This window comes from Puma concolor, chromosome B4 (assembly GCF_028749965.1).
Source record: "Puma concolor isolate L17-30 chromosome B4, mPumCon1.1.hap2, whole genome shotgun sequence".
Classification (NCBI taxonomy): domain Eukaryota; kingdom Metazoa; phylum Chordata; class Mammalia; order Carnivora; family Felidae; genus Puma; species Puma concolor.
Window position 1 is genome coordinate 110,865,016 of NC_141673.1, and position 15,990 is coordinate 110,881,005.

A 15,990-nucleotide genomic window follows, 5' to 3' on the forward strand; every position below is an offset into this window, starting at 1 on the left:
TACCCCAAATTAGTTTGGGTGACCCTCCCATTCACTCCCATTGCTGTGTTTTTCTCAGTATAGCATATGTAGTTGCCTCACCAGTCTCTCCACCTAGTAAGCCACAAATTCCCAGAGGACAAGGACTGCATCTCATTCCCACTGTGTGCCCAGCATCTAGCACAATGCTCGGACAGGGTGTGACCTCAGGCTGCTTGCTTAACAGACACATCATCCTGCAGAACAAATAAGGAATAGCATCTACAGAAGAGCTTTGGCTCTGGAATAAAGCAACAGGAGGGCACATTTTAGTGTAGGAGATTTAGGGAAGAAAATAATCACAAGAAAGGGAACTGCATTTATGAAGGCAGAGTGGACTTAAAGGTAAAACTGAGTGCTTGGTTTGTAAGAGAGGTGCAGTGGTGAACAAGGAAGTTCAGAGGACACAGCCCCAGGGAGACAGGGTCCACTCTGCTGTGCCAAGTGCAGAAAGTCAAAAAGGCTTTCAAGTAAGCCCCAGGAAGTCACAAAACATGGCATTCTAACTGCATCCTATGGACCTTTGTGGGAGCTTCCAAATCTCTCTCACTGAACAGTAGCATGACATAGCATTTCGCTGTGACAACTACTGGTGAAAACAAGTAGGTGATTGAATAGAGCTCAATGATCTTTTCAATTTTTGAAGATTTTAGTTTTTAATGGCATTGATTATATTAAATGAACAAAATGAGTGAGCTAATGTTTAGATCGTGACTTTTATTTGTGTGAAAATTAATTCTTCAGGTAAAGATCGAGGCAAGGTCAAGCAGAATTTCAGCCAGATTCTGTCTGTCCTTGGGACCCCAGATTGTGTATTTTAAGGCTGACAACTAACTCTTTTCATCTTCCATCAAGAGGAGCTACACTTGCAGTGGGCATAGCATAATGTATAAACTTGTCAAATCACTATGTTGTACACCTGACACGAATGTAACATAGTGTGTCAACTATACTTAAAAGAATTAAAAAGTAGAATCATAAAATGTGTAATAAAAGTGAACTAAGAGCAGAAAACTAAGACTGGACCTAACTAAGCTTCCAGATTTTTAAAGCATGAGAAAAAGGAGGTTGTGAAACAACATTCACCCTACACCCTAAGACTCTACTCCTGTCCACAGATAAAGTAAGCAAATGTCTCCTAGCTCCCCCACTGAAACAGATTCTCACTAGCTCAGTGCAAATGGGTGGCCACTCAATTTTCTTCTTACTTACTTTATACCATAGTTGGTAGACATTAATAAGTATGCTAGATGATATTTAAGATAATATTTAATGCTAAGGAGAAAGGGGAACCCTGTTACATTGCTGGTGGGAATGCAAACTGCTATAGCCACTCTGGAAAACAGTATGGAGGTTCCTCAAAAACTTAAAAATAGAACTACCCTACAACCCAGCAACTCCACTACTAGGTATTTACCCAAAGGATACAAAAATACAGATTGAAAGGGGTACATGCACCCCAGAGCCCAAATGTCTGTTGACTGATGAATGAATAAAGATGTGGTCTGTATATACAATCTACTACTCAGCCATCAAAAAGAATGAAATTTTGCCATTTGCAACAACCTGGATACAACTAGAGGGTATTATGCTAAGCAAAATAAGTCAGAGGAAGACAAATACCATAGGGTTTCACCTATATGTGGAATTTAAGAAACAAAACAGATGAACATAGGGGAAGTGGGAAAAAAAAGAGAAGGAAGCAAACCATAAGAGACTCTTAACAATAGAAAACAAATTGAGGGTTGATGGAGGGAGGTGAGGGGGTGGGCTGAAATGCATGATAGTTATTAAAGAGGGCACTTGTCAGCTCAGAGCCTGCAGCCTGCTTCGGATTCTGTCTTCCTCTCTCTCTCTGCCCCTCCCCCACTTGTGCTCTCTCAAAAACAAACTTTAAAAAAAAAAAAGGGAGGGCACTTGTTATTGATGAGCACTGGGTGTTAATATGTAAGTGATGAATCACTAAATTCTACTCCTGGAACCAATATATGCTAACTATATGTTAACTAACTAGAATTTAAATAAAAATTTAGGGGATAAAAAAAAGGAACTTCGTTGAAATACAAATTGTCCAAAAATAAATTTAATGCTAAAAAAGAACCTAAAAAATATCATTCCATGTCTGATCTTCCATTAGGTCTAACTAAAGGAATTAGATATTACAATACACTCCATTACCAAGGGAAGCAGGTTGTTATGTTAGGAGATGAGGCATTCATAATAAGCTCCACTTAATAGCATGTAATTTAGCAGAACTTGTCAGTAAGGCCATATTCAAGGGTCAGTTGCAATTTCTTTACTAAACTCCCAGCTGGGTATTTTAATTCTCTGCCAAGTAAAATAATAATTGATTTTTCCTAAACAATATTCCTAGACTATTCATTGCTAATAGGACATTCTTGCTCAATTAAATTTTCAGATTTAAATTCATGAGGACTATCCTAAGGAGTCTCTAGAAAATATAGGTTAGTGAGCAATTAGAGTTACAGAGTATTCAGTTGATCACACACAACAAAACTGTTCAAAGGCATGGGGGAGGAATACAAAGCAAATACAAATACATAAATACCAAAAATCTTGATGATACTGGAATTATTCCAATCCTATTTTAAAGAGTTAATCTAGAACTCCCAAGGAAGATGGGGTAGGAGGACCCTAAGCTAACCTCCTCCCATGGATACAACTAGGTTAACACCCACATCAGCATAAATAACCCAGAAAACAACCTGAAGACTGGCAGACCAAACTCTCAACAGCTAAATGTAGACAAGAGGACACATCAAGAGGATAGCAAGGGCAGAGATGTGGTTGGGAGCCAAATGGACTTGTAGGACTGTCCCCAGGAGGGAGGGGCACGTGGGCATAGAGAGGGGAGAGAAACAGAACCTCACACCAGGGAGCTTGCAGGCGGAACTCACAGGGGAAGACAAACCCCAATAACACTGGGCTTTGAAAACAAGAGGGGCTGAACTTTGCAAGTTCTTACAATCAGTGGGGTTTAACACCACCTTCAAAATCAGTGGGTTCAGCTCTGGGAGAGCAGGGGAGTGAAAGGAAACCGAGTCTCTGCCCTTTAAACAGCACAGTAAACAGCCCCATGGAAAATAACAGCATAATAATTGCAGTCTGAAAAATGCCTGGGGCATAGGGGTGGAAGATTTGTTTACTAACCTCAAGCATGTCCGGAGGGCAGAGATCCTTGGGAGACTTCTCCAGGAACAAAGGAGCTGAGGGAGGGGGGCATTTCCCTCCTGTGCTCCCCAGCATAAACACATGGACACCTGCTGGAACCACACAGTGCAAACATTCTCCACCTAACTTGCTCACGGTGTGCCCCACACTTCCAGATTCTCCTGCGGACATGCCACCTCCAGCCAGGCCTCTGCTCCAGATGTCCTCCCACAACAGACCCAAGCAAACCTTGCTAATACTGCATGTCCTGAGCCCAGGTGCTTCTGCAAATCTACCCTCTCCAACCTGGCAGGCCTCAGTCCCCGAGGCTTAGGTCCCCTACCTTAGAGGACCAGCAAAAACCTTGCTAACAATGGTTGTCTGCACCTGTGTTCTCCTGACGTCTTGTCCTCTCTAATGAGGTCTGGCAGTATGCAAAGAGCCCCAACCAGGACTAGCACAACCCCAAAGTGACTGCTGACCCAGGAACAGGGAAGATAGTCACACATACCAGTTCAACTGTGGCCCCAGGAGTGGGCTGAGGGCAGACATCTGGTATGACTGCAGGTTCCCCCCCTCCACCAATGAAAATGTCTCTGGCAACAAAACAGGGAAAGCCCGCTGCTGTTCGGTGCTACTACATCTCTGGCAAATGTTTAGTCTGACTCAACTCAAGCCCAAGGCAGTCCCAGACTAGCGCACTAACAACACAGGGACTAAGCCTTCCCAAAACAGGCAAAGAGAGCCATTGTAGACAACTAGACTGAAGGCAAAAGCGGCTTAGCCACAACAGCAGGGCACACAAAACACACATGGGAGATACCCCTGAAGCGCCAGATTCTGGTGACAGAGGACATTGCACTTCAGGGCACTACAGGACCTCTTCTTCAAAAGGCCACTATTTTCAACAGCAGGAAATGTAGATGTACTTTCCTAATACAAAGAAACAGACACAGAGAGACAAAATGAGGAGACAGAAGAATACGTCCCAAATGAAAGACCAGGACAAAATCACATCAAGAGACCCAAAGAAAACAGATAATAAGCATGATAGAAAATTGAAAATAATGGTCATAAAGATATTCACTGGACTTCAGAAAAGCATGCAGGACTTCAGTGAAACCCTCAACAAAGAGACAGAAAACATAAAAAAAAAAAACCCAATCAGAAATGAAAAACTCAGTAACTGAAATTGAAAATACACAAGATGGAACAAATAGTAGACTAGAGAAAGTAGAACTGATGAGCAACAAGAGGACAGAGTAATGGAAAGTAATCAAGCTGAACAGGAGAGAAAAAAATAACAAAAAAATGAAAATAGGTATGGGGAATTCAGTGACAACATCAAGCATAATAACACTGCATTATAAAGATCCCAGAAAGAGAAGAGAGAGAAAAAGAGGGCAGAAAATTTATTTGAAGAAATAATAGCTGAAAACTTCTTGAATCTGGGGACGGAAACAGAAATCCAGATCCAGGAGGCATAGAGAGCCCTCAGCAAAATCAACTCAGAGATCTAGACCAAGACACACAGTAATTAAAATGGCAAAAATTAGTAATAAAGAGAGAATGTGAAAAGCAACAAGAGAACAAAGACTACTACATATAGGGAAACCCCATTAGGCTATCAGTAGACTTTTTAGCAGAAATTCTGCAGGCCACAAGGGAGTGGCATGATATAATCAAAGTGCTGAAAGGAAACAACCTGCAGCCAAGAATACTCCATCCAGCAAGACTATCATTCAGTACAGAGGGAGAGATAATGAGTTTCCCAGACAAACAGAAGTTAAAGGAATTCATGACCACTAAACCAGCCCTCCAAGAAATGTTAAAGGGGACTAAGGGGATTGTTTTGAATGGAAAAGAAAGACCATAAGCAAAAGTAAAAAAAAAAAAATAATAATAAAAATTAAATTAAATTAAATTAAAAAATGGCAGCACAAAAAGCAGTAAATTAAGTATATTTATAAAAATCAATCAAGGGATTCACAAAAGGATGTAAAGTATGACACCATATACCTAAAATATAACAGGGAAAGTAAAGAATGGGTTCAAACTTAAGTGATGATCAACTTCATACAGACTGCTATATGCAGAAGATGTTATATACAAATCTAATGGTAACCATAAATCAAAAACTGGTAATAGACATGCAAAAAATAGAGAAAGGAATCCAACACACAAAAGAAATCCATATCACAAAAGAAAGCCGATAAATTATGAGCAAAGAGAGTAAGAGAAGAAAGGAACAGAGAAGAACCACAAAAACAACCATAAAACAAGTAATGGCAGTAAGTATGTAACTTTCAGTAATTACTTTGAATGCAAATGGCCTACACACTCCAATCCAAAGACACAGGGTGACAGAATGGATGAAAAACCAAGACCCATCTATATACTGTCTACAAGAAACCTACAAGAAACAAGTCAGACCTAACAACATATGCAGATTGAAAGTAAAGGGATGGAAAAGTACTTATCATGCAAATAGAGTGAAAAGAAAGCCAAGGTAGAAATACTTACATAGGACAAAATGGAATTTAAAACAAAGGTGGTAACAAAAAACAAAAGAGGACACATTTATAAAGGGAAAAAACCCAACAAGAAAATATAACAATTGTTAATATTTACGGACCATACATGGGAGAACCCAAACACATAAAGCAGCTAATAACAAACATAAAGGAAGTAATCAACAGTAATAACAATAGAGGATTTTAATACCCCACTCACAGCAATTGGTAAATCATCTAAACAAAAAATCAACATGGAAACTAGCTTTAAATGCAATATTGGACCAGATGAATCTAACAGATATATTCAGAATATTCCATCCTAAAACAGCAGAATACACATTCAAGTGCACATGGAACATTCTCCTGAATAGATCATACATGAGGCCACAAAACAAGTCTCAACAAATTAAAAGAGATCAAAGTCATACATGCATCTTTTTTTTTTCCTAATGTGTATTTTTGAGAGAGAGAGAGCATGAGCAGGGGAGGGGCAGAGAGAGAAGGAGACAAAGGATCTGAAGCAGGCTCCGCACCATTAAGAGCATCTTTTCTAACCACAGCATTATGAAATTAGAAATCAACGACAAGAAATGTTCTGGAAAGAACAGAAGTTAAAACAGGTTACTAGACAATGAATGGGTCAACCAAGAAATCAAAGAGGAAATAAAAAAAATACATGAAGATAAATGAATTTGAAAATACAATGATCCAAAATATCTGGGATGCAGCAAAAGTTGTTCTAAGAGGGAAGTTTATAGCAATACAAACCTACCTCAAGTAACAAGAAAACCCTCAAATAAACAACCTAAATTTACACCTAAAGGAACTAGAAAAACACGTACAAATAAAACCCCAAAACAATACGAAGAACCAAATAATAAAGATTAGAGTAGAAATAAATGCAATAGACACTAAAAAACAACAGAACAGATCAATGAACCTAGGAACTGGTTCTTTGAAAAGATCAACAAAATTGATATACCTTTAGCCAGATGCGCCCCCCCCCAAAAAAAAAACAGTGAGAAAGACTCATATTCAGAAATGAAAAAGGAGAAACAATAACCAACACCACAAAAATATAAAGAATTATAAGAGAATACTATGAAATATTATAAAGCTAACAAACTGGACAATGTAGAAGAAATGGATAAATTCCTAGAAATGTATAACCTCCCGAAACTGAAACAGAAAGAAGTAGAAAATTTGAACAGACCAATTATTAGCAATGAAACTGAATCAGTAATCAAAAAACTCCCAAGAAACAAAAGTTCAGGACCAGATGGCTTCACAGGTGAATTCTATCAAACATTTAAAGAAGAGTTAATATCTATTCTTCTTGAACTATTCCCCACCCCCCACAAAGAAGAAGAAGAAGAAGAAGAAGAAGAAGAAGAAGAAGAAGAAGAAAAAGGAAAGATTCCAAATTAATTCTATGAGACCAACATTACTCTGATTACCAAAACTAGATACAGACAACACACACAAAAAGAACTACAGGCCAGTATCTCTGATGAACACAGATGAACATAGACTCCTTAACAAAATATCAGCAAACTAAATCCAACAATACACTAAAAAAATCACTCACCACAATCAAGTGATATTTATTCCTGGGAAGCAAGGGTAGTTCAATATTTGCACATCAATCAATGTGACACATTACATTAGTAAAAGGAAGGATAAAACTTAAATGACCATTTCAAGTCATGATTAAAAACCCTCAACAAACCTCAACATAACGAAGACCATATATGAAAAACCTGCGGCTAACATCACCCTCAGCTTTTCCCCTAAGGTCAGGTACAAAACAAGAACATCATTCTCATGTTTATTCTACATAGTACTAGAAGTCCTAGCCACAGCAATCAGACAACAAAAAGAAATAAAAGGCATCCAAATCGGTAAGGAAGAAGTAAAACTTACACTATTTGCAGATGACATGATACTATCTATATACAGAAAACCTCAAAGACTCCACCAAAAAACTGCTAGAACTGATAAACAAATTCAGTAAAGCCACAGGGTACAAAATCAAAGTACAGAAATTTGTATTGTATTTCTACATACCAAGAAGGAACCAGCAGAAAGAGAAATTAAAAATCCCATTTACAACTGCACCAAAAATAGTAAGATACTCAGGAATAAACCTACCCAAAGAGGTAAAACACCCCTACTCTGAAAACTATAAAGAAACTGAAGAAATGAAAGAAACTGAAGACGACACAAAGAAATGGGAAGACATTCCATGCTCATGGTTGCAAGAACAAATATTGTTACATGTCTATACTATCCAAAGTAATTTACATATTTAATGCAGTCCCTATCAAAATATCAACAGCATTTTTCACAGAACTAGAACAAACAATCCTAAAATTTGTATGGAAACACAGAAGACCCCAAATAGCCAAAGCAATCGTGGAAAAGAAGAGTAAAGGTGGAGGCATCACAATTCTAGACTCCAAGTTATATTACAAAGCTGTACTAATCAAAACAGCATGGCACTGGCACACACACACACACACACACACACACACACACACACACACACAAAGACACATAGATCAACGGAACAGAAGACCCAGTAATAAACCTACAATTATATGGTCAATTAATCTTCAACAAAGCAGGAAAGAATATGCAGTGGGAAAAAGACAGTCTCTCCAATAAATGGTGTTGGGAAACTGGATAACCACATGCAAAAGAATGAAACAGGGCCACTTTCTTACACTATACACAAAAATAAACTCAAAATGTATTAAAGACCTAAAACCATAAAAATCTTACAAGAGAACACAGACAGTAACTTCTTTCACATCAGGCATAGCAATTCTTTTTTTTTTTTTTTTTTTTAAGATATGCCTCCTGAGGCAAGGAAAACAAAACCAAAAATAAACTCTTGGGACTACATCAAAATAAAAAGCTTCCACACAGTAAAGGAAACTATCAACAAAACTAAAAGGCACCCTACACAATGGGAGAAAATATTTGCAAGTGGCATATTTGATAAAGGGTTAGTATCAAAAATATATAAAGAACTTAGAAAAACTTCAAACCCAAAACCAAATACTCCAATCAAAAAATGGAGAGAAGACATGAACAGACATTTCTCCAAAAAAGACATACAGATGGCCAATAGATACATGAAAAGATGCTCATCATCACCTACCATCAGGGAAATGCAAATCAAAGCCGCATTGAGGTACCAACTTAAACCTGTCAGAATAGCTGAAATCAACAATACCGGAATCAACAGGTGTTGGCAAGGATGTAGACAAAAAGGAACACTCATGCACTTGTTGGTGGGAATGCAAACTGGTGCAGCCGATGTGGAAAACAGTATAGAGGTTCCTCAAAGTGTTAAAAATAGAAATGCCCTATGATCCTGCCATCACACTACTGCATACCCAAAGCATACAAAACACTAATTCAAAGAGATACATGCACCCCAAACTTTACTGCAGCATTATTTACAATAGCCAAATTATGGAAGCAGCCTAGTGCCCCTTGATTGATGAATGAATAAAGATGATGTGGGGTGTGTGTGTGTGTGTGTGTGTGTGTGTATGTGTGTGTGTATATATATATATATATATATATATATATATATGTATGTATATATATATATACACGGCATATATATATGTGTATTGCATGTATATATATATATATATATATTGCATGTATATGTGTGTATACAATGAGATATTATTCAGCCATAAAAAAGAATGAAATCTTGCCCTTTGCAATAACATGGATGGAGCCTGAGAGTATAATGCTAAGCAAAATAAGTCAGTCAGAAAAAGACAAATACCATATGATTCCACTCATATGTGGAATTTAAGAAACAAAACAAATGAGCAAAGGGAAAAAAGAGAGAGACAAACCAAGAAACAGACTCTTAATTATAGAGAACAAACTGATGGTTCCCACAGAGGAGGGGTGCTGGGTGAAACAGGTGATGGGGATTAAGGAGTGCACCTACCATGATGAGCACTTAATGATGTATGGAATTGCTGAATCACTATATTGTACACCTGAAACTACTATAATACTATAAATTAATTAAATTAAAATAAATTTTAATTTATTAAAATTTAATAAAATTTAAACTAAATTTTAAATAAAATAAAATTAAAATAAAAACTTAAAAAAAAAAGAACAAGGAAAATCTCAGAAATAATTACAGACAAGAGGAGCCTAAGGAGACATGACAACTGAATGTACTGTGGTATTCTGGATGAGATCCTGGAAAAGAAAAGGGACAATGGGTAAAAACTAAGGAAATCTGAATAAAGCACGAACTTTAGTTAATGTTTCAGTATCAGTTCCTTAACTGGAACAAAATATCATACAAATATTAAGCCAATAATAATGTTTCTGGATGTTATATAATATTATAGATGTAATAAACTGGGTGTGAGATATATGGGAACTCTGTACTATCTTCACAATTTTTCTATATATCTGAAATAAAACCTTACTCAAGAAAATATATCTATAAAAATTAACATACCAAACAACATACCAAAATATATGCAATGAAGCTTAGAGGGAAATTTATTAAATTCCTATATTAAAAAAGGAGTATCTCAAATCAATAACTAACCTCCCACCATAAGCTGTAATTTCTTTGGTTAACTCCCACTTGGGTATTTTAATTCTCTACCAAGTGAAATAATATACAATTGATTTCTAAATAATATCTGTAAGAAACTAGAAGAAAAAGAAGAGCAAACTAAAACTAAAGCAAGCAGTAGGAAGGAATTAATATAGAGAGGAAATAAATGAAATGGAGAATAGAAAAACAGAAAATCAATAAAACTGAATGATGGTTCTTTAGAAAGATCACTAAAATTGATAAACCTTTAGTCAGAACAAGAAAAAAAGAAGACTGAAATTAGTAAAAGCAAAAACAAAATGAGGCATTACAACAGATTTTACAGAACTAAAAAGAATTTTAAGAGAATACTATACACAACTGTTATCCAACAAATTGGATTAAGTTATGAAACAAATTCCTAGAAAGACACAAACTGACTGAAGAAGAAATAGGTTAACTGGAACAGACCTATAAGGAAAGAGATGGAATTCCTAATATAAAAACTTCCAAGAAAGAAAAATCCTGACCAATGGCTTCAGTGGTGAATTCTAACAAACACTGAAATAAGAATTAATACCAAACCTCAAACTCTTCAGAAAAACAGAAGAAGGAATGCTTCCTAACTCAGGAAGTCAGTATTACACTGATTCCAAACCAAAGAGATCACAAGAAAATCAAAGAACACTATCTGCTACAAATAGAGATGAAAAAATCCTCAACAAAATACCAGCAAACCAAATCCAGCAACACATAAAAATAATTATATACCACAACCAAGTGGGATAATTTATCCCAAGAATGCAAGGTTTATTTTAACATATCAATAAAGAACAAAAACCACATGATCTCAGTACATGCAGAAAAAGCATTTGACAGAATCAAATACTCTTTTAAGGAAAAAAACACTCCACAAAATTAGGAACAGAAGGGAACTTCCTCAATTTGACAAAAAGCATCTATAAAAATAACATCGTATTTAACAGAAAAAGACTGAAAGCTTTCCCCTTCCCTGTTAGGTCATGAATAAAACAAGGATGTGCACTCTCACCACTTTTATTCAACAATAAGCTAGAGGTCTAGCCAAGGCAAATATGCCAGAAAAAACGAATAAAAAGCATCCAGCCTGGAACAGAAAAAGTAAAGTTTGCAAATGACATGATCTTGCGTGTATAAAATTCTAAGGAATCTAATAAAACACTATTAGAACTAAAATGAGTTCAACATTGTGGGAGGATATAAGATCAATTTACAAAATTAAATTCAATTCCTATACACTAGCAACAAACAATCTGAAAATGAAATTAAGAAAACAATTCTACTTAGGAATTGCATGAAACAGCATTAAATACCTAGGAATAAATTAAACAAAGTATAAGACTTATGCACTGAAAACTATAAAAGTGGTGAATGAAACTGAAGAAAATCTAAATGAAAAGACACCCCATGTTCATGGATAGTAAGACTTGCTAGTGTTGGCCTAAAATATTTCCCAAATTGATCTATGTATTCAATGCAGTCCCTGTCAAAACCCTAGATGGTTTTGTTTGTTTGTTTTGTGGAAATTTAACAAGCTAACTTTAAAATTCATATGGAAATGTAAGGGTCACAGAACAGCCCAAAAAATCTTGAAGGAGAAGAACATAGTTGGGAGAGTCTTACTTTCTGACTTCAACTACAAAGGTATGGTAATCAAGACAGTGTGGTATGGACATAAGGAAATACAGATCAATGGAATAAAACTGAAAATCCAGAAATAAACTTGCACATTTATGACTGATTTTTGACAACAGTGACAAAACAATTCAACGAGAAAAGTGGAATTCAACAAATGGCAAGGGGAAAACTGGATATCCACAGCAAAAGAATGAATTTGGACCCCTACCTCACAAAAACGAGTTAAAAATGGATCATATACCTAAATGCCTTAAAATTATCATAAGCCTTAAAATTACGTAACTCCTAAAAGAAAATACAGGAGTAAATCATATCACCCTGAGCTCTTCAATGGTGTCTTAGATACAACACCAAAAGCACAAAAGATAAAACAAAAAAATATATATAAATTGGGCTTTATGAAAATGAAAACCTATGTTGTAAATGATACCTTTAAGAAAGTGAAATGACAACAAGAGAATAGGAGAAAATACTTGTGAATCATTACGTGACAAGGGACTTGTAAGCCAGAACATATAAAGAACTCTTAGAATTCAATAATACAAAGACAATCCAATTTAAAAATGGGCAAAGAATCTGAATAGACATTTCTCCAAATGGCTTCCTCTCTCCCTCCCATAACCCATCACTGCCACTCTCTAGATAGAACCATTCTTGTAGACAACACTCAGTCAGGGGCTTGGCTGGGCAATGTCTCCAGAGCTAAAGACTTTGCCACCCTCCCTTCAGAAAGCTTACCTTAATAACGTAAGCAGTGAAACAGCAGAATAGGAGTTAAAGTTATAAAACACCCGGGGTATGGGAAGACTACAGCAAATAGCTACTGAATGCTCCCTGTGTTTCAGGCAAAGTGTGAGGTACATCAATACCACTTTTATTTACTTCAGCAGTAGGTAGTTATTACTGTACTTACTCTGACATTTAATAAATATTTATTAGGTACCTGGCTGTGTTCCAGATGCTGGTCATATTGTAGTGAACAAGAAAGACAAAAAGATTTTTTAAAAAATCTTAATCATAAAACTTACAAACAAAATAAGATAAATGAGTAAAACCTAAAGAATGTTAACTGGTGATAAGTGCTATGAAGAAAAAGAAAGCAGGAAATGATGAGAAGGGAATGTGGGGGGGGGGGGGCGAGGAAGCAGGTTATAGAACTACCCTTTGAGCAAAGACCTCAAGAAAGGCAGGGAGGCACCACGTGCACATCCTTCAAAGAGGATTCTAGGCCCAGGTGGTGTCACGTGCCCAAGTCCCAAGGCAAGTACTGGTATATGCAGGAAAGACCAAGAGGCCCAGATAGGAAGAGTGGTAGCAGCTGAGCTGAGATGAGAGGTGGCCTAATCTTGCTACAGGTCATGTAAGGGCCTTCTCTGTCATCCTCAGAGAAAGATGGGGAAGCACCAGAGATTTTGAGCAAAGGAAAGTACACAGTGAGAAAAACAATGGCTCAGGACAGAGCCCTGGGCCCCTTTCAAAGGAACTGAGCCAATCACTGATGAAGGCCATCAAAATTCATCCCCTCTCCAAAATCTAAACTAAACACCAGAGGTTCAATTAGCCAGTGTTGGGCCTTAAGTGAAAAAGTGACGGAGAGTCAGGGTTAGGCCAGCTACTTCCCGGCCATGTCCATCTGAACAGAAGGCAGCCTGGAATTTAATACTGGTAGACCCAAAGGGTGGAGCAGAGGCAAGAAGAGACAGCCCCAGAGAAAGGAACCTGCTGTTGATCTCATTATAGGGTGACGACAGGCATGTATGGGACTCCTGAGCCTTCCAATAAATCTCCTGCCTTAGCCTCTTTGTGTGGGCTTCTCATCCTCATAATCAAAATCCTTGGCTTAGGCAGGGAGCTATGGTTTGTTATCCAGGTACCACACAGGGGACTGAAAAGATTGTTCATGGCTCTAACTATAACCCAGCTGCAATAAGTCCTGAGGGAAAGGATGTGCTGTATGGAGGGGCAGTTGGGCACCATAGCCTTCTACCCAACCCCAGCTTTCCACAGCTGTTGTTGAGAATATTACACAGTGCCCTTATGTGAAAACATCAGAGATCATCAAAGTGCAATATCAATTACCTCATCCTCTTTTTTAAAATGTGTCAGTATCAATAACAGAGCTTTTAGAATATTCTGCAAGGCTAAAAAATATATTCAGTGATATTTAGTTATTGTTACTCTTCTAAAACAAAGTTAATGAAGCTATGAAATATCTGCTTTGAGTTATAACTCCATTCTGGGTATTTGAAGGTCCTGGAAGCTCTCTTACCACAGGGAGGCTGCAGTTCTGTTCTTCGTGGGCAGCAGGACGAGAGAACTATTGTCCTTCCCCTACCACCCACCTCCTCCTGGGTGGCATGCCAAGATGCCAAGAGAATGCCCAGGAGAAAAGTAGAGATTAATGCATCTCTGTCAACTCTAGACTGAACCTGTTCTAAATGGCTACTTCTAATTCCAAGGGACACAGAGAAGGGAAGAATTATCATACAAGGGTCTTGCCCAGAGCATGCATCTAGCTGCCTTCTGCCCACAGGTGTGCAGGCTGACTCTCAGTCACAAGAGAATCAGTCTGCAGTGCTGTGCCCACGATGTGGGACCCCAAAGCTGCTCATCTTTGAACTGTAACTATCAAGACCCCAGTACAAGCTAATCTCCTGCTAAGCCACCAGTTTATCTAACAGGACGAGTGAAGATGTCAGTAGTTACAATTACCAATAAAAATGTACCACTCCTACAGTACTCTAAAGACATGAACTGACCAATTGTCCCCATGACCCTCTGGGGGAGAACACTTTAGATGTTCTCTCAACATCTGGGCTAAACTGGGGAAGCAGCAGGGATTAAGATCTCAGTCCTGTGTCCTCCACAGGACACTAGGCTTCTCTTAACAATCGAGTCAGAGTCAGGTCATAATTTTCGTAGGAATTAAACGTAAAATATGCCCACCACATTCCATCTCAGCAGCTTCAAGATAAATCTTTTTCATGGTATGAAGTTTAGTACTAATCTCATCCATGGTTTCATCTGGTTTTCCTACCCATCTTTTCTCTTCATCGCCATTTCCCTTTGCAACAATTTCAACCCTGTTTCCCTGCAGTTTGTTTTTTAAGAACTTGAAATCCTTTGGAGGAAGAAGGCTAAGCAATAAATATACTTCTCAGATATGACAGAAGAACGTAGAATCATTCTAAATCACCCAGCAATTACTTAATGAATGTCCGTTTTACCCAGTAGGTGGCAAGTTTAGTGAGAGAAAGAGTGAACAAACAAATGGATGAACAAATGAATGAATAAACAAACAGGTTTACTGTTGAATTAGCTGAAGGGCACAAAGCTCTTAGTGTGGCAGAGATACAAAAGGTCCTTGGGTGGCCTGCAAACTTTCTATTAGACAATAATCTCTTCTCAGAAACAACAGGGAATGGCATTCTGATCTTCCTCTGGTATGGCTCATTCACAGGCAGAGCTACTTTCTTATCTGAGTTGCACACAACATAAAGGTCAGTGAGAATGGGTTCCACTGTCAAATCTATTTCTCAAATGAGAGCTGACCTAAATAGCCCCTGAAGTTTTAAGAATCTAAGTAAGAATATAGATATTTATCTCTTATTTGAGTCTTAAAGTGTAGATTACCTCCAAGTTGTCTTTGAATATCTTACAGATGCATTATTATCACAAAAATCACAAAAAAGAAGACAGTAATATATAGCAGGCATTCATATAGGATGTATATGTTTTTCATCTCTAATTCATGTCATTAAAACCTTTGTAGGGAATCAACAACAGGAAACCTGGATGTTAGCAGGAAGTGAGTGGCTTTAGTTCTTCTTATTTCTCTTTAGCCCAAGGTTTTACTTACCTGCATTTAACATTTTGACATTTACTGGCTCTGAAGGTGATTTTACCACTGACTTTAGGTGGGGACTGTGGAACAGACTTCACTCCCTCTATTGGGAGATCCATTCTCTACTCTCCCAGAAGAAAAAAAAAAAAGACAATCTTGAAGGCAAA

General features: G+C 37.5%; 1 protein-coding gene across 5 annotated transcripts in view; it reads right to left on the reverse strand.

Moving 5' to 3' along the window:
* The window catches only part of CCNY (cyclin Y), a 331,491-nt gene that overhangs the window by 18,048 nt on the left and 297,453 nt on the right, over positions 1-15,990 (reverse strand). The window lies entirely within an intron of this gene.